Genomic DNA, 18,786 nt, shown 5'->3' with positions numbered 1-18,786 from the left:
CTCTCTCTCTCTCTCTCTCTCTCTCTCTCTCTCTCTCTCTCTCTCTCTCTCTCTCTCTCTCTCTCTCTCTCTCTCTCTCTCTCTCAGGTTGGCCACACCCTCCCTCCCTCCCTCCCTCTACCCTCCTCTACCCTCATCACCTGCACACTGCTCACAGTGTTAAGTGTGAGTGAGAAAGTATAGCAGTCAGGAGAATGAGGCTGGCAGGTCAAGAGCTGTCCAGTGGCGGGTCAAACTTGTGCTGTGGGAGCAAACACACGAGCATCGATCACGAGGACGTCCCACATTAACGTACGTGGACGTACTCAAAGTACCGGCGAGGTAGACGGATGCATCCGAGGACAACCTAGTAGTAGTAGTAGTGTGTGTGTCTGTCTGTCTGTCTGTCTGTCTGTCTGTCTTCATCTGTCTGTCTTCATTCCGACAGCCATCAGACTTTATAACGCATCACTGTGCCTCACTGCATCACTGAGCACAGGGTGACAATTACCATCTTCCTGGACTTTTACTTTTAAAACAACATTGTTCAATATTACACTTACTGTAGATTTCTGTATATTTTTACTGTACATTTTATATTAGAATGTATATACATAACATAGGAAATGTAAATCCCGGACCGTATTTTATTATTATTATTTTATTCTTAGGCATATTTTATACTTTATTCTTGGGCTTATTTTTTATTCTTAATCGTGACTAATTGTTTTGTCTAACTAAATGTTTACCGTGAGCGATTTGTAGTGCCACATTTCCCTCGGGATGATTCAAGAATTTCTCTTCTATTCTATTATTTTTTATAAAAAAAGAAATTTAGATATTTTTTTGGCATTTTTATTGCTTTATTGGACAGACCCGGCAGAGAGGAAGTATGGGAGAAGATATAGAGGGGAGGACATGCGGCAAAGGTCGCCGGGTCCGGGAGTCGAACCCGGGACGTCCGCGTTGCACTACAGTGCGTTACGTGGTGCCCCACCCTGGCGCCCCGTATTCTATTCTATTCTATTCTATTCTATTCTATTCTATTGAAACAACAGTGATGTATGTATCAGCTCTATGCTTGCGGCCAGGTGTAGGCGTGCAATGCAGCTGTGTACCTTGTGGTCAACCCTTATCTTGAATAAACACGGCCTCTCACCCACTGTGTCACCCCTCCCTTGTCCGCTCACACCCAGAGATAAGGGACACTTGGACACACAGGTTGGACAGGTAACATGCAGGTGTCCATTAACTGTAGAACTGGGACGTGTTTGTTAGAAGATGTAATAGTAGATAGTACAGTAGTATATTAGTAGTTGTATTCAGTCATCACACACAGTACAATATGCACAATCATTCCAGACTGCAAAGATCAACTGTCTTTATAAATATATAAATAATACATATACCATTTACATCATGACTCTCTCTAAAAAAGGCCCGAGGTGGAAGAGGTGTTGCTGTGTCTTCTTGACTCGTCACCCAGGTTCTAACATTGAGTCACTGAGTATAAATATCTTGTGGCTTGATGAGACATCTTCATTTAAGTTCCATGTGGATATTCTTCCACTTCCACTGGCTTCCTGCACAGACATAGATCCAGGTTTCCCGTGATTAGTAGAAAGAGGATTGTTGAAGCTGTTTTCTTATACACTTTGGACTATGGTGATGTGATGTATAGACATTCTGTGGCTTCAACTCTTATAAACTCTTTAATCGCTCTGCCTCAGATGTATTACTGGTGACAGGTATGATACCCACCACAGTACTGTGTCCTTTATGACAGATATGATACACTGTGTCCTTTATGACAGATATGATACACTGTGTTCTTTATGACAGATATGATACACTGTGTTCTTTATGACAGATATGATACACTGTGTCCTTTATGATAGATATGATACACTGTGTCCTTTATGATAGATATGATACACTGTGTCCTTTATGACAGATATGATACACTGTGTCCTTTATGATAGATATGATACACTGTGTCCTTTATGATAGATATGATACACTGTGTCCTTTATGACAGATATGATACACTGTGTCCTTTATGATAGATATGATACACTGTGTCCTTTATGACAGATATGATACACTGTGTTCTTTATGATAGATATGATACACTGTGTCCTTTATGACAGATATGATACACTGTGTCCTTTATGATAGATATGATACACTGTGTCCTTTATGACAGATATGATACACAGTGTTCTTTATGATATATATGATACACTGTGTCCTTTATGATAGATATGATACCCAACACTGTGTCCTTTATGACAATTCTGTTAAATCACAGTATATATACAAGATGCATTGACTTCCGGTTACGCTACAACATGTAGCACACGCATTTTGCAATTGCTCCGCTCCCACTAACGCTAATTTCGTTTAAAAACATTATTTGGACAGTAAAGAAAGAGAATAGACCACATCGTATGTATTGTTAAGACCCTCTACTAACCATATCAAAAGACAATATGGTTAAAGGTGGAAAGAAGGCAGAGAAAATAACTACGGCAACTTCAACGGCGCAGGACGTAAAAAAACGAGATAGACGCGTCCTAACCGTCGCTGGTTCTGAGCCGACGGCGACAAGCTCCGAGGAGGAGAAGGAAGAGGACAACGTACCGGGATCATCGATTACGGTCCCCGAAAGAGAGTCAATAGAGACCAACATAAAAGAAGGTACAGATTCAAGCTCCGTGAGAGGGAGAGCAGCCAGATTTATGGATTCCAACGTCACTGCATCTATCTACCATATGCCGTCAACTGAAGAAAGCAGAAATCCACCCGATTTCAACACACTGTCTAACCTGATGGTAGAACAGTCTAACCTGATGAAAGAACAGTTAGAACAGTCTAACCTGATGAAAGAACAGATGGTAGAACAGTCTAACCTGATGAAAGAACAGATGGTAGAACAGTCTAACCTGCAGATTACACACATCAAGGCGCTCGAGGCAAACGTCGAGGCTAAATTCGATCGCATCGAGGCTAAATTCGATCACATCGATGAGAAATTAGAAGAAGTCAAGAAAGCGTTCGATGCACAGTCAGAGCGAATCACGACAGTGGAGATTTCGGTGACAGAAAACACAAAAGCAGTCAAGACGAACGAAGGTATCATGACAGAGATGGGAGAAGAGATGGAAAAAGTTAAAGATGAATACCGGAGGGAAATAAAATTGCTTAAAAACGAAGTGATGGAGAGGCAACTAGAAACCCATCGTTACCACAGGCGGAATAACATCCGCATTGTGGGGCTTGATGAATCAGTGAACTGCGATGACATCAACTTTCCAAACGAGTTATCAACGATTTTGAATAACTCCGACCCAAACAAAGTGCCAGAAGTGGAACAAGTTTACAGAATTGGTTCCCAGGGGCAAAATATCAACGGGCCGAGAGTCATCATTGTCACTCTGCGGAAAACTACAACAAGGGATGAAATCATCAAATATGCTCGCAACCAACGTGGGAAGCTGAAGTATGGTGATAAACCAATATTTATCTACGAAGATTTGAGCAGAGAGGCCATCATCCGACGTCAACCATACAAAGTTGTGATGCAAAAGCTGTACATAGCCGGCCACAAGCCAAGGCTAGCATATCCGGCGCTGTTATCATTCTTGGACAATAACGGCCGCAGGTCAGGTCCATTTACACCCTTTGATGCTGAGGATTTCCTGATTCAAAATGCAGCAAATAACCCAAAGCATGACGGAAATGCCGGAATCAGTTAAGCCTCTCTCTAAATATATACCAGTGTTGGAATGACTTTATTGTGTTCATCAATGAGGTCATTCCACCAGTGTTGGAATAACATTGTTGTGTGCATCAAAGTAGCAAACGATATGCAAGTCGTCTATAACAATGTGTACTGTGTATAATACGATTCATAATACATTATAATTTCAGTCTCTGGTCTCTGAGGGGACAAATAAATATCAATGCAAAAAGATCTATCTGGAATATTCTGGGTTTATCGCTCAAATGCCCTGGGTCTCTTAGATCATTCTGGAATGTAAAATAGTCTAGGCACTAGTATATTCTACAACCTTCTAGAATATAAGGCACCATGACAACGAAGCATACAACTCTAACAATAACATTCGGTGTGCATACACATAGCATATAATAAATTAAATGAAGTGCAATCAGCCCTTAATAATACTTTAAAATTATCCACACATAAACGTATGAGCACAGCAAGGTTATTCTAACAATTTAAGTAATCACTCCATTAAAGGCACATTGAAGCGCTAAAAGGCGCTGCTTTTCTATCTTATCTAATCAGTTAAATCGGTTCTAGTGGCTTCTCCATGTTGATAATTATTTATCTCTTATTCCTTATCTATATCTTTCCATTGATTTTTATTTTATTAAATTTTTTCTTCTCATCACCCTATATTTTTTAAATATAATTTAACTTACATTGTTCTTTTCCAATGTTCTTCACATTAAGGTGTCAATATTACTATATATTTTTTAAATATATTGTAACTTACATTATTCTTTTCCAATGTTCTTCACATTAAGGTGTCAATACTGATCTACAATCTTTTCCTTTTTTTTTTTTCCCCCACACGTTGGTGGAGGGTTCAAAGGAATATGTCGATAAAGGTTTATTCTCTTTTTATTTTATTTTTTATTTTTATCTTTAGGTTATTTATCACAATACTTCATTACAGTAAGGGAAGGTGCAAGACCAAAAGCGACATTCTATTGCAATAGAATGGAAATGTTAGATCCTATGGCAATGAGCATAGGAAAATTAGGATTACAATGCTCAGGTTGGGCAATCCGGTGGATCATGGGAGAAAGTCAATCGCGGAGGATGTGTTCTTGGAACACAGGCATGTTCGACTTTCTGGGAGAGGGGAAAATAGGGGATTTTTATTTGTATATATATATGTTTTTAAGCTCAGCTCTCAACGGGACCTCATTAATTGGATGTGCATCTATTGTAGCTTCATACTCCAGAAACATTACCAAAAACTACACGAAAACATGCATAGACTATGGCTAGTTTGAATATAATGGTATGGAACACCGGTGGGATAAACAAACAACACAAGCGCAAAAGCGTGCTTACACTGATGAAAAAAGAACATGTGGACGTGGCACTATTAAGCGAAACGCACATTTTAGAGGGAGACATAAATACGTTAGCGGATAACATATACCATAATATTGGTCACTCTTCTTTTGCTACGAGAACTAGAGGGGTAGCCATAGTCGTCAGACGCAAATTAAATATCGAATTGAAAGGGGTATGGTCGGATGCTGAGGGGCGCATAACTATAGCTAGGATTATACACAATAACAGGAAAATTGCATTGGCAGCGGTATATGCCCCGAATTTGTACGAAGTGGGTTTCTTCACTTCACTAACAGGAGAAATGTTAAACCATCCCGAGTACTCATACATAATAGGTGCGGATTTTAATGCCATTTGGAACCCAAGGATGGACAAAACTTACCTTTCCTTCTCCAGCGAACAAAAGAATTCATCTAAAGCATTAAAAGATTGGTCGAAATCAACAGGAGTAACTGATTTATGGCGTTCACTTAACCCCATGACCCGCAAGTACTCCTGTCGTTCGGCGAGACACAACACACTATCCAGAATTGATTACGTCTTTGCATCCCCGAGAATATTTGATAAATACGAAGTGGAAATGACACCCAATGCGCTATCAGATCACTGCTACTTAATCCTGAAAGCAACATTTGGTACATTATCTACCCGGGCCCCAAGATGGCGTTTTAATTCGATGCTGCTTAACAACAAGGAATTCATTACACAAATTAAAGAAGCTCTCACAGTATTCCTACAAGATAATGCTAACTCGGTGCAAGATCCCAGAATATTATGGATGTCGGTAAAGAGTATGATCAAGGATTTCTCGGATAGATTTACCTCCATATTGCGCAAAAATCAAAACACAAAACTGTCTGAAATGGAAACGCTTTACTCAACGCTTTTTAATTCTTTAAAATACAACAACTCTACTAGACTAGATAACCAAGTTAACATTCTAAAGACCGAGATCAAAGCAATGTACAGACAAAAATCGGAATTGCAAATACGCAGCACTAGACAACAGCAGTACTTCCAAGGTTCTAAACCTAGTCACCTATTAGCCATGCGACTAAGAATTAATGCAAAATTTGCAGATATAACTGCCATTAGGAAACAACAAGCTCTAGTAACAGAACCCAAAATAATAAACGATACATTCAAAGAATTCTACTCCGATTTATATAACTCAGAAACGACCTTTGATCAAGACAAATTAGACACATATCTTAATCAAATTACTCTCCCTAAACTTACGGATGAAGACGCTAAACAGTTAGAAGTACCGATCACATTAGAAGAACTCAAGAAGGCCATATCCGGAATGAAAAACGGCAAAGCTCCGGGAATTGACGGTATCCCATCAGAAATGTACATTTCTTGCTGGGACATATTTGGACCCTTATTACTAAATATGATCTTATACTCAGTCAAAGAGGGAAGCTTCATTGAACACCAAAATACCGCACTCATTTCAGTTCTTCACAAAAAAGACAAAGACCCCACTGAATGCGGTAGTTACCGTCCTTTAAGCCTCCTCGGAACCGATGTCAAACTGTACTCTAAGATATTAGCCATCAGATTGCAAAAGCATATGACGTCTTTAGTTCATACGGACCAAACAGGCTTCATAAAAGGTCGCCTGATCAATGATAACATAAGGCGAATACTGCACGTACTAGATACAGACAAAGAGGACATCACACCTAAGGCGATACTATCCCTGGATGCTATGAAAGCATTTGACAGGTTGGAATGGTCGTTTCTATGGGCAGTATTGGAAAGGATGGGGTTAGGAAAAGGTTTCATTGATATGATTAAAGTACTATACAAGGACCCATCGGCCATGATTACAACAGGCACAATCATCTCCAAAATCTTTCCGGTATCACGCTCTGCCAGACAGGGTTGCCCTCTTAGTCCCGGACTATTCAATTTATCATTAGAGCCTTTAGCACAATATATAAGACAATCCCAATCCATAGAACCAATCGTAATCAAGGGCACACAACAAAAAATTAGTTTATATGCGGACGACGTAATATTGTTCATGCAAAACCCCAACACCACATTGCCTCATCTGCTCAAGTTGATTGAGAACTTTGGTGATTTATCGGGATTTAAGATAAATTGGCCGAAGTCCGCTTTCCTTCCACTTAACACCCCTGCAAAAAAAGATATAACCCTCCCAGGTGCGATACCGATGGTAAAACATTTCAGATGCTTGGGAGTGGAAATATTCCCCACCATAAGACAAACGGTGAAGCACAATTACACAAAAATACAGAACAAAATCAAGGACGACCTGGACAGGTGGGCAAAACTTAAAAACTCAGTACAGGCAAGGGTATCAATAGTTAAGATGGATGTATTACCAAGAATCAATTTCTTCAGCTCAATGCTTCCGTTACCTCCTCCAGAGGGCTACTGGAAAAGATTACAAACCTCCACATACAAATTTATTTGGAATAACAAACCACCTCGCATAAAAAGATCCACCGCACAGAGAAGTAAAGCAGACGGTGGCATGGCAGTCCCAGATTTTTTACAATATTTTAATGCCTTCACATTAAGACCATTGAAGAAGATATGGTTTGACCCCGAGGCTTTGGTATCTTGGAGAAAATTAGAAGAAAACATAGTAGCCCCACAGAGATTGAAAGACATAGCATACACTAAACTTTCAATCAAGCATTGTGAGCGAGAATTTGGCCCAATAATAACCCATGCAATCAGGACATGGCGGGAAACACAAAGGAAATTTCCTAACAATCAAGTATGGCATAATCACACTCCCATATTCAATAACAATGCTCTCTTAATGGGAAAACGACCTATAATATTCCCTGTATGGGAAGAAAGAGGCATACACTCATTAGGGGATATTTTTAATAACAAGGGCCTCTGTAGTTATGTCGAAATATGCATAAAGTTTAACCTCACCGAGTCCACATGGCTTTTTTACATACAGTTACGACTTTGTATGAGATCTCACGGTGTTCCATTACACATACCAATTGAACACCACAGATACCACAAATTTTTCTATGACAGAGATACATTGGGAGGTTTTGTATCAGGTTTTTATTATCAATTACTGACGTCCTCGTACGAAACCCTTCAACTAGACAATGTCTGGAGGAGGGATATACCAGACCTGGAAAATGACTTTGATTGGCAAGGAGCCTGGGCAAATGTCCGACTTACATCAAGGAACCCGGATCATCAACAAATCAATCTGAACTATATTCACAGGACATACTTGACTCCTATAAGGCTGTGCAAAATGGGGCTTATACAAGACTCCAAATGCTCCCAATGTACAAATGGGGACGAAGGAACATTTATGCACATGTATTGGGACTGCCCACCAGTTAAGGCATTCTGGGAAGATGTGTCCCAACAATTATCAATACTCGTATTTTGGAATATACCTGTACACCCCGCGGTATTGCTATTGAATGATGTTTTTGAGTTTGCAGTGAACCCACAACTAAAAAGATTGGTTTTATCGGGTATCACAGTAGCTAAAAAACTGATTGCATCACGTTGGTTTCAACCGGAAAAAATGTGCCGGAAAGTGTGGTTTCTTACATATCTTGATGTGATATATCAAGAAATATCAACAGCAAGAATTCTAGGGCTCAATGAATCCAAAATGTTAATGTGGTTAGAAGTGGTGGAGAGAATAAAAGCTAGCCTATAATGGTGATGTCTGGTTAGGAGTGAGGGATAATGGAGGTACTATCCAAGAGGGGGTCCGGGAGGGGGGGATTTGAGCTGGAGCATATGTGTGTAGGGTTTTAGAAAATAGGTATTCGGGGTATATTATATACTAACATTTATATAATTGTAACTTCGCTGGATATACACGGTATACGGTTAAAATGTTATTATTGACTATTTTTGTTTTATCCTGTTTCTGTACTTGCATATATTTTAACCACCTTTACTGAAAGTTTCATTATACATTGTGTGTTGAGTACTGACTTTTAATAAGTTTTGTTTTGCAATAATAAAAAAAATTAAAAAAAAAAAAAAAGATTCAAGAGTTGTATTCATCACATGCGGTTGGCCATGCCCGCTTTGATTGTGCAATAAAACAATAGTAATAGTAATAATGAGATAACTAGAATAGACATGGTAAAATAGACATGTTAATAAATAGCTTAGTAAAGTCACTGGATCCTATGTACACTCCTATACAATGTGCAGTTCTTATTCTATGTCACTATGCTATACTTGCTATATATATTCCTTCAGAGAAACATGATATATATATATATATATATATATATATATATATATATATATATATATACATATTCCATCAGAGAAACATGATATATATATATATATATTCCCTCAGATAAACATGTCACGTGACGTGACTCAGCTTTTCGTCATGCCAGCAGAGATGCTGGATTAAAAAATAAATCAAGTTTCTCACATAAGTATCTCTTGGCAGGATTGAACCCCCGAGACGCAGAGCAGGAAGAAAGGCAGCCTCTGTCAGAGAAACCATGGGAGGGTACGGAGAGGTATCTAGGCAACTACGGAATGGAGTCGGTTTTGGTTCACAGTCTCTCTAAAACTGAATTTGTGACTCTAGTCTTTTGAGAACTGTTTGTATAATTTACTGTCCTTCACCCATTGTCTCTTCCTCCTTCTTTCCTCTCTCCTCTCTTCTCTTCCCTGTCCTCTCTCCTCTCCTCTCTCCTCTTCTCTCTCCTCTCCTATCTTCTCTCTTCTCCTCCCTCTTCTCTCCTCTCTCTCTTTCTCAGACAAGGGGCCTCTTAAATCAGTTAGGAGAACGCTTGGGAAATCTCTTTTTTTTTTATTGATATTTTTCCCCCTCCATTTTCCTCCGATTTTCTCCCATCCCAATGTTAGTCGTTATGCCAATTCCCAATCCCCTTCCTGGTCGCTGCGCACTTACCCCCCACAGTCAGATCATCTGGGAGAGTGGAGGCTATCACGTGCTTCCTCCGACACACGGCCAGCCAATCAACCGCTTCTTTTCACCTGGCAGCGCGGATATTCTCCGAGAGGGCGTAGCGTGTGGAAGGATCACACTATCCCACTCAGGTCCCATCCGCGCTTAGCAGGCGCCCCGACCGAACTGTAGGAGTCGCTGTTTACAACGACCCGGACCCACCCCGCCAGCTTCTCCCACCCTCTAATACTGCCAATTGTATTAGTGTGAACGGCCAGCCAAGCTGGTGACAACCCCGGAGCTGTGAGCTGGATTCGAACAGGCGAACAGGCTCCGGGGTTGGTGACAAACGCAATCTCCGCTACGCCACCTAACCGCCCGAAATCTCTTCACTCCTAAGGATAAACAGGCAGAGGGGCAGTCACAGGTGTGTGTGTGTGTGTGTGTTGCGCTTGTTTACACATATTTCTATGCATGTGTATTAGGGGTGTAACGGTAAACAAAAACCACGGTACGGTACGTACCTCGGTTTTAAAGTCACGGTTCGGTACGGGTTTTCGGTACAGAGGGGGAAAGTTTGGCTTTCCATGTTCCACTCAGGGGTGATGTAGTGTGCAGTAACTAATTGTACTTGTAGGGCTGTCAACGAATTTTTTTTTTTTTTATCCACTTTTTCTCCTCTTTTTTCTATTTTTCTCCCATCCCAATTCCACTGTGCCAATTCTCCCCTCCCCTGTATTGAACGTTGCTCGCATATGCCCCCCACTGGCCGGTTGTAGGGAGGATAGAAGCCTTGCGTCACGTGTCCCCCTCCGGTACACGAGGAGGCAGCCTGTCACATATTTTCACCTGCCAGCGCGGACTCTCATTGGCGAGGTGTAACGCGTGGGAGGCTCACACTACCCCCGCCATTTCCTGTCTCTGCTGTGCAGGCGTCCCCCAACCGACCTGTAGGAGTCGCTGTCCACAACGTCCAGATTACCACCCATCGACTTCCCACCCGCTAACTCTGCCAATTGAGTTAGTATGACGGCTGGCCCAAGCCGGAGGCAACGCCGACAGCCGGAGTCGAACCCGGTGTCTCTTGCGTTGGTGACGAGCGCAATGTCTGCTGCGCCACCCAGCCGCCATTGTCAAAGAATATTCTATATTGAAATTATGACTTGTAAATTTTTTTCAAATAATTATATTGGATTGTGAAAAAAAACAGCCCCCGGTGGGCGGTCGTTAGTGGTTAACATACCGTTGTATTCTTTCGGTACGGTACGGTACACATTTAAACGGTTCGGTACAGATACGTGTACCTTTACACCCCTAGTGTGTGTGTGTGTGTGTGTGTGTGTGTGTGTGTGTGTGTGTGTGTGTGTGTGTGTGTGTGTGTGTGTGTGTGTGTGTGTGTGTGTGTGTGTGTGTGTGTGTGTGTGTGTGTGTGTGTGTGTGTGTGTGTGTGTGTGTGTGTGTGTGTGTGTGTGTGTGTGTGTGTGTCTATGTGAACTCTCATGTGCTCTCAGTCTATAGCTAACTATTCAGAGTAGCTGGGAAAGTGGCTGCAGCAGCTCAAAGAAAGAGTTGTGATCAGAGGAAAAGAGGACGGGTTTGAGATGCAGTAGGACCCTGGAGGGAGGAGCTATTGAAATGGAAATAGATCCTGTCCTTGGCAGAACCCTGTCTCTAGACCAGAGGTTCCCAAACAGTTTTGACCCAAGGCACCTCTGAATCTGTCCTCCTTCTCCAAGGTCAACGGCGGACCAGGAATGGGAAGGCGGAGGAACCAAGAACCTGCTGCCTTGCAGTGCCATTGGTTTGGCAAAGGCTAGAGAGAGAGAGAGAGAGAGAGAGAGAGAGAGAGAGAGAGAGAGAGAGAGAGAGAGAGAGAGAGAGAGAGAGAGAGAGAGAGAGAGGTCATCAATCGGCACACCACTAGAGATGGTGTCTCGACAAAAAAACCTGGATTGGTAGTTCTGGGGGCCTGCCGATTTCTATCAGCCCCCTTTTGGAAATCACGAGTACAACCCAAATGATGACAAGGCACCCCAACTCTCACGAATCATGATGAATTACATTGCAATTATTGATGAATAATATTATGAATAGGTAAGGTATGCTATTTTGTCTGCTGATGGAGACTCAGTGTTCAGGGTAACAGAGCATGAGGTGAGACGGATCTTTAAAAAAGTGAATATCAGGAAGGCAGCAGGACCGGACGGCATCCCCGGCCGCGTCCTAAAAGTCTGTGCCGACCAACTGGCCCCGGTATTCACTGACATCTTCAACCTGTCCTTGGAACAGGCTGTCATCCCCACCTGTCTGAAGAAGTCCACCATCATCCCTGTACCCAAAAAATCTACGCCCGCTTGCCTCAACGACTACCGCCCTGTAGCCCTCACCTCCATAGCCATGAAGTGCTTTGAGAAGCTAGTGAAGGGCTACATCTGTTCCTCCCTCCCCATCAACCTGGACCCTCTGCAATTTGCATATCGCCCCAACAGGTCCACGGAGGACGCCATAGCCCATGTGCTGCACACAGCAGCATCACACCTGGACAAGAGGCAGGGGAACTATGTGAGAATGCTGTTCATCGACTACAGCTCAGCATTCAATACCATAGTCCCCTCCAAACTCATAGCCAAGCTCAGGGACCTGGGCTTGAACTATGACCTCTGCCAGTGGGTCTTGGACTTCCTGACGGGCAGACCCCAGGTGGTAAGAGCCGGCAACTGCACCTCCTCATCCATCACGCTCAACATAGGGGCCCCCCAGGGCTGTGTTCTGAGCCCCCTCCTCTACTCCCTGTACACACATGACTGCGTAGCACAGCGGAACAACAACACCATCATCAAATTTGCTGATGACACAGTAGTGGTGGGCCTGATCTCTGCCAACGACGAAAGGGCCTACCTGGAAGAGGTAGAGAACCTGTCACAGTGGTGTCAGGAGAACTGCCTCTCCCTGAACGTCAGCAAAACAAAAGAGATGATTGTGGACTTCAGGAGGTCGGGGGTCAAGGACTACAGCCCCCTCAGCATCGACGGGGCACCGGTTGAGAGAGTGAACAGTTTCAAGTACCTCGGAGCCCACATATCCGAGGACTTGACATGGACCACACACATTGACAGTGTTGTGAAGAAGGCACGACAACGCCTCTACTTCCTCAGGCGCCTAAGGAAGTTCCAAGTCAGTCAGAAGATCCTTAGGAACTTCTACTCATGTACAATAGAGAGCATCCTGACCGGCAACATCACCTCCTGGTTTGGGAATAGCACTGCACAAGACCGTAGCAGACTACAAAGAGTGACACGTTCAGCCGAACGCACAATTGGAGGGGGGCTTCCCACCCTCCAGAACATTTACAACAAGCGGTGCAAGGGGAAGGCTAAGATAATTATTAAGGACTCAAGCCACCCGAACAACTGCCTCTTTGAACTGCTGCGGTCAGGCAAGCGATACCGGAGTCTTAAGGCGAGCACAGAAAGACTCAGAAGAAGCTTCTATCCCCAGGCCATCAGGCTGCTAAACGAACAATAATCACTATGCAACAACCATCAAATGCACACAGCACACACACCCACACGCACACACTCACTCAAACAAACAACACACTGCAGCACCCACTCTCCACACTTTAGATCACACAAACACACTACACTTTATATTTATTGATAAAGGATTTGCACTACAACTCGTACACCTACTGTGAATTGTACCTAAATTGCACCTCGTCCCATTTCTCCATTTCTGCCTTGCACTATATAGTATTGTATATTAGTACACTGCACAGTATTGTATATTGTATGGTAACTACGTCTATTCTGCATCGAACATTGTACATATGTCTAAACTGAACACTGTGACCTCATTTTTTTTTACTTCTAATTTTACTATGTTATTTTATTTCATACTTATCTTGTCTTGCACAGTCTCTGGAGCGCAACAGTAAGAAGCATTTTGTATAAAAGTATTCTGTACTTCTGTATGACAACTATTAAAGAAACTTGAAACTTGAAACTTTGTTTTGGCTGAAAATAATGCCGTTGTAAAATAAATTAAACAACAATGCACAAACACACCTGAATGAGACATGGCATGGTTGATTGATTGATAGATTTTGATTTAGTACAAATATTACAAATAACACTTATTCAACTGATTTCCACTGCGGTCCCAAAAATTTACAAAATTTACATTTGACCAAATGTATTTCTCCAATGAGTTTTAACAGGATAATAAAATCATGCAAATATGTATCAGGGCTTAAACTAAAAACAAATCATGATGAATTGGTTGGTTTCTAAATCTGTTTAAAACTGCTAAGTGAGTTACTACAATTGCAACCAAGAGTTCAAAACCAAGGAAACTTCAACATCATTAATTTTAATTATTGATGAACAATATTATGAATAGGTATGTTATTTCGTTCAGATTTAGAACACAGTGCATATTGATTAGAACCTTCTCTTAATTAGATCTCTCTCTCTCTCTCTCTCTCTCTCTCTCTCTCTCTCTCTCTCTCTCTCTCTCTCTCTCTCTCTCTCTCTCTCTCTCTCTCTTGACGAGCTGACTGGATGAGCTCAGAGCTCATGACTGTGGGGACGTATATATTTATTGATCTTTTTGGTAGAGTCAAATATTTTCTCAGATTTGATAAAAGTATGAATAAATATTGTAGGAAATAAAGTTTGATAAAGTAACAAACTAACAGAATCCACCTGAAGTGACGTTAAAATAGACTTGTGTTAAAGGTGCAGTATGTAGTTAAAATAGACTTGTGTTAAAGGTGCAGTATGTAGTTAAAATAGACTCATGTTAAAGGTGCAGTATGTAGTTCAAATACACTTGTGTTAAAGGTGCAGTATGTAGTTAAAATAGACTCCTGTTAAAGGTGCAGTATGTAATTAAAATAGACTCATGTTAAAGGTGCAGTATGTAGTTAAAATAGACTCATGTTAAAGGTGCAGTATGTAGTTAAAATAGACTCATGTTAAAGGTGCAGTATGTAGTTAAAATAGACTCATGTTAAAGGTGCAGTATGTAGTTAAAATAGAGGCGTACTCGTGTTAAAGGTGCAGTATGTAGTTAAAATAGACTCATGTTAAAGGTGCAGTATGTAGTTAAAATAGACTCATGTTAAAGGTGCAGTATGTAGTTAAAATAGACTTGTGTTAAAGGTGCAGTATGTAGTTAAAATAGACTCATGTTAAAGGTGCAGTATGTAGTTAAAATAGACTCATGTTAAAGGTGCAGTATGTAGTTAAAATAGACTTGTGTTAAAGGTGCAGTATGTAGTTAAAATAGACTTGTGTTAAAGGTGCAGTATGTAGTAAAAATAGAGGCGTACTCGTGTTAAAGGTGCAGTATGTAGTTAAAATAGACTCGTGTTAAAGGTGCAGTATGTAGTAAAAATAGAGGCGTACTCATGTTCAAAGAATGACATTCTAGTAGCAGGCTCTGCAAACGTAACCTCTCTCAAAACGACGTAAGGCACCTTTTTAATGCGTATTTTCCGGCTGAATTCAATGAGAAGATTTGGTGAGATCAGTCACTGAAGTGTCCCATCGCGTCTCCCGGGCAGCATGTGATCTGAAGCTCATGAATGAAGCTCATGAATGAAGCTCATGAATGAAGCTCATGAATGAAGCTCATGAATGAATGAATGAATGAATGAATGAATGAATGAATGAATGAAAACTTTATTTAACAGATTGCAGAATGGGTACAATACAGTACGGCTCAATACACACAATTGTTTTACATCAGGGTACCCCATTTTCAATTCATAGTGACATTTATGACATATATACATACAGTGTGGAGGAGACTGTCTATTAGGAGGGGGGGGGGGGGGGGGGGTTTGGACATTTACAGTATCTGGTATCTATGAGCCTCTGGGTTCCCATCATTTGCGGAATACGGTTCCTAAGCAACAGCTCTCTCTCCACACACACACACACACACACACACACACACACACACACACACACACGCACACACACACACACGCGCGCACACACACACGCGCGCGTACACACACACGCACGCACAAGGGCAGATGGAGGAGAGATGATTATCACGGTAATCAAGAACAACGTAGGTCTTTAGCAGTGGAGTACGGGAGCCTATAACATCCAGGGTGGGGGGGGGGGGGGTTTGATGACATCGAGGTGACTTCCCAGCTACAGGAGGGAGAGAACACCCCCTCCCCCCCTGCCCCGTGGCAGACACTGGTGAGATACTGAAGAGATACTGGAGAGATACTGGTTTGACAGACTATAGTATTTTAGTTGCATATACATATCCCTTGTATACAATAATGCTATATATATACAGTATATATAAATGTATACATTTACCGCATATACAGTATATATATATCCATATCTATCTGAATATACCTGCACATAATCTTTCTACATACCTACTTATACACCTGCATATAACCCATATAATGCTGTATATACTGTATATCTGTCTAGTACATACCTGCATATAATCCTTTTTACATATTTGTAGATACTATATATATATCTGAACATATCCCTTACCTACTCTTACTAGTTACGCTGCTGGTCAGTATGACTTACTACCATAGTGTCTTTATACCTGTATCACTGTACATATTAACCTCTTAAGCCCTAGACTATAGGTTTCCGTCAGAAGCACTCTACCGAAACAGCCCTCCTCAGAGTCTCAAATGACATCATGAGATCATCTGACGAGGGAAAATGTTCTGTGCTGGTGCTATTGGACTTACAGTCGACCACTGCATTTTGATCGAAAGGCTTAGGCAGTGGGCTGGCATCACTGGGAGTGCGCTGGACTGGTTCTCCTCTTATCGCCAAGATAGGAGTTTTTCTGTGTCTGCCGGCACTTTCACATCCGAAACTGCTCCATTGTCCTGTGGCGTGCCCCAGGGTTCTGTGGCTGGCTCCTATTCTGTTTGCACTTTACATGCTCCCCCTGGGAGTAATCATTAGTCAATGTAAAGAGGTCTCTTATCATTGCTACGCTGACGATATCCAATTATCTCTTTCAAGCCCGAACAATCTGACAAATGATCTGCCCTCTTTGACTGTCTGACTGCTGTCAAGGATTGGATGACAAACAACTTCCTTCAGTTAAATGCAAAAAGAACTGAGGTTCTTATTATAGGCTCAGAAAAAGTTAGTCCTTCAAATCAAATGGACTAGAATGAGGGTCCAGGATGGTTAATATATATGACCGTCAGACACTTTTTAACATTGGACTACAGTTCACTGACCGTCTGGACTGCTGTCCCTCTCTTGTTGACGCACGCTGGACTACAGTTCACTCACTGTCTGGACTGCTCTCTCTCTCTTGTTGACGCACGCTGGCCGGCAGAGATTCTCAGGCAGAGCGCCGTGGAGGACAGCAACCTCAGCCCCAGGCCTAAGAAACGGCGGGGGGGAAATTAACAGGCGAGCGAAACCGACTCCGTCCCCGGGCTCACCGCTCCCCAGCATCCTGCTGGCCGACGTCCAGTCCATCCAGGACAAACTGGACGACTTCAGGGCCAGGATCGAGTTCCAAAGGGACACCAGTGACTGCAACGTCCTTTGTTTCACTGAGACTTGGTTGATTGATTGATTGATTGATTGAAAAGTGTATTAACAGATTGCAGAATGGGTACAATACAGTAAGGCTCAATACACACAATTGTTAAGCGGATGCAGACCAGAGAAAGACTTTCGTCTTGTTTACATCAGGGTCCCCCATTTTCAATTCATCGTAACATATATGACATACATGACATACAGATAGACAGTACTGCTACATCTATACATTTATGACATACCAGATTTACAAATACAGTACTGTTTGTGATACAAAAATAGTCTAAAAAAGAGAGTATATACATTTGACAAAGAAACTGTACATTGGAGGAGGTTGGGTAGGTGGGGTGGAGGGGGGGGGGGGGGGGGGGTTGGGTAGGTGGGGTGGGGGGGGGGACGGCAGTGGTACCAGATCACGCTATCCAGCCTGCCGACTCCTTCTCCGCTCACCGCAAGGACAGAACAGAAGAGTCGAGCAAATCAAAGGGAGGACGCATGTGTTTCATGCAACAACAACTAGTGTGACCCAGGGAACGTGAAGAGACTATCGGACCACTTCTAAAATAAACACTGGGACAGCACTTTCAGAGCTTCACGATGAGGTAAACAAACTCCAAACAGCTAAATGTAGATGCTGCGATTGTAGTGGCTGGGGACTTTAAAAGGGCACATCTTAATTTATTTTTACCGATTTTCTACCAGCATGTGACTTGTCCCACCAGAGGCAAGAGTACATTAGATCACTGCTACTCGCAATTCAAGGATGGGTACAAGTCACAGGCACTTAGTCCATTCGGTAAATCAGATCACAACACCATCTTTCCCATGCCAAAATATAAACAAAGTCCCCTGGAAACGCGAGAAGTGAAGTGATGGTCTGTGAACTCAGAGAATACGCTCCAAGACGCACTCAATTGCACAGACTGGAGCACAAACAATATCAATGATTATTACACAGAAACAGTGCTAGACTCTGGCTCCCGGTGCGTTATAGAATATAATTCAAGGTTCTCCTATTCGTTTATAAAGCCCTTACTGGTAAGGCCCCTGTTTACCTAGCAGACCTCCTCACCCCCTATACCAACGGCAGGGCCCTCAGATCGGCTGACAAGGGTCTCCTAAGTAGCCGTAGGTCCAATTTCAAGTCTGTTGACGTGTTGTTTTGTTTCCTTGTCTATCCGTTGGTTGGTTATATTTTCTGTTTA

General features: G+C 42.2%; 1 pseudogene across 1 annotated transcript in view; it reads right to left on the bottom strand.

Moving 5' to 3' along the window:
- Positions 1-208: 208 nt before the first annotated feature.
- LOC311238904 overlaps positions 209-18,786 on the bottom strand; it is a 78,533-nt pseudogene continuing 59,955 nt past the window's right edge. The window contains exon 10 of the transcript in view: positions 209-241. The product of the transcript in view is annotated as an uncharacterized misc_RNA (transcript). The remainder of the gene's footprint in view (positions 242-18,786) is intronic.

This window comes from Notolepis coatsorum, assembly GCF_963971535.1.
Source record: "Notolepis coatsorum genome assembly, chromosome: 13".
NCBI classification, from domain to species: Eukaryota; Metazoa; Chordata; class Actinopteri; order Aulopiformes; family Paralepididae; genus Notolepis; species Notolepis coatsorum.
Note: the sequence above shows the minus strand (reverse complement) of the source record. Positions and strands in the feature narration are given on the sequence as shown.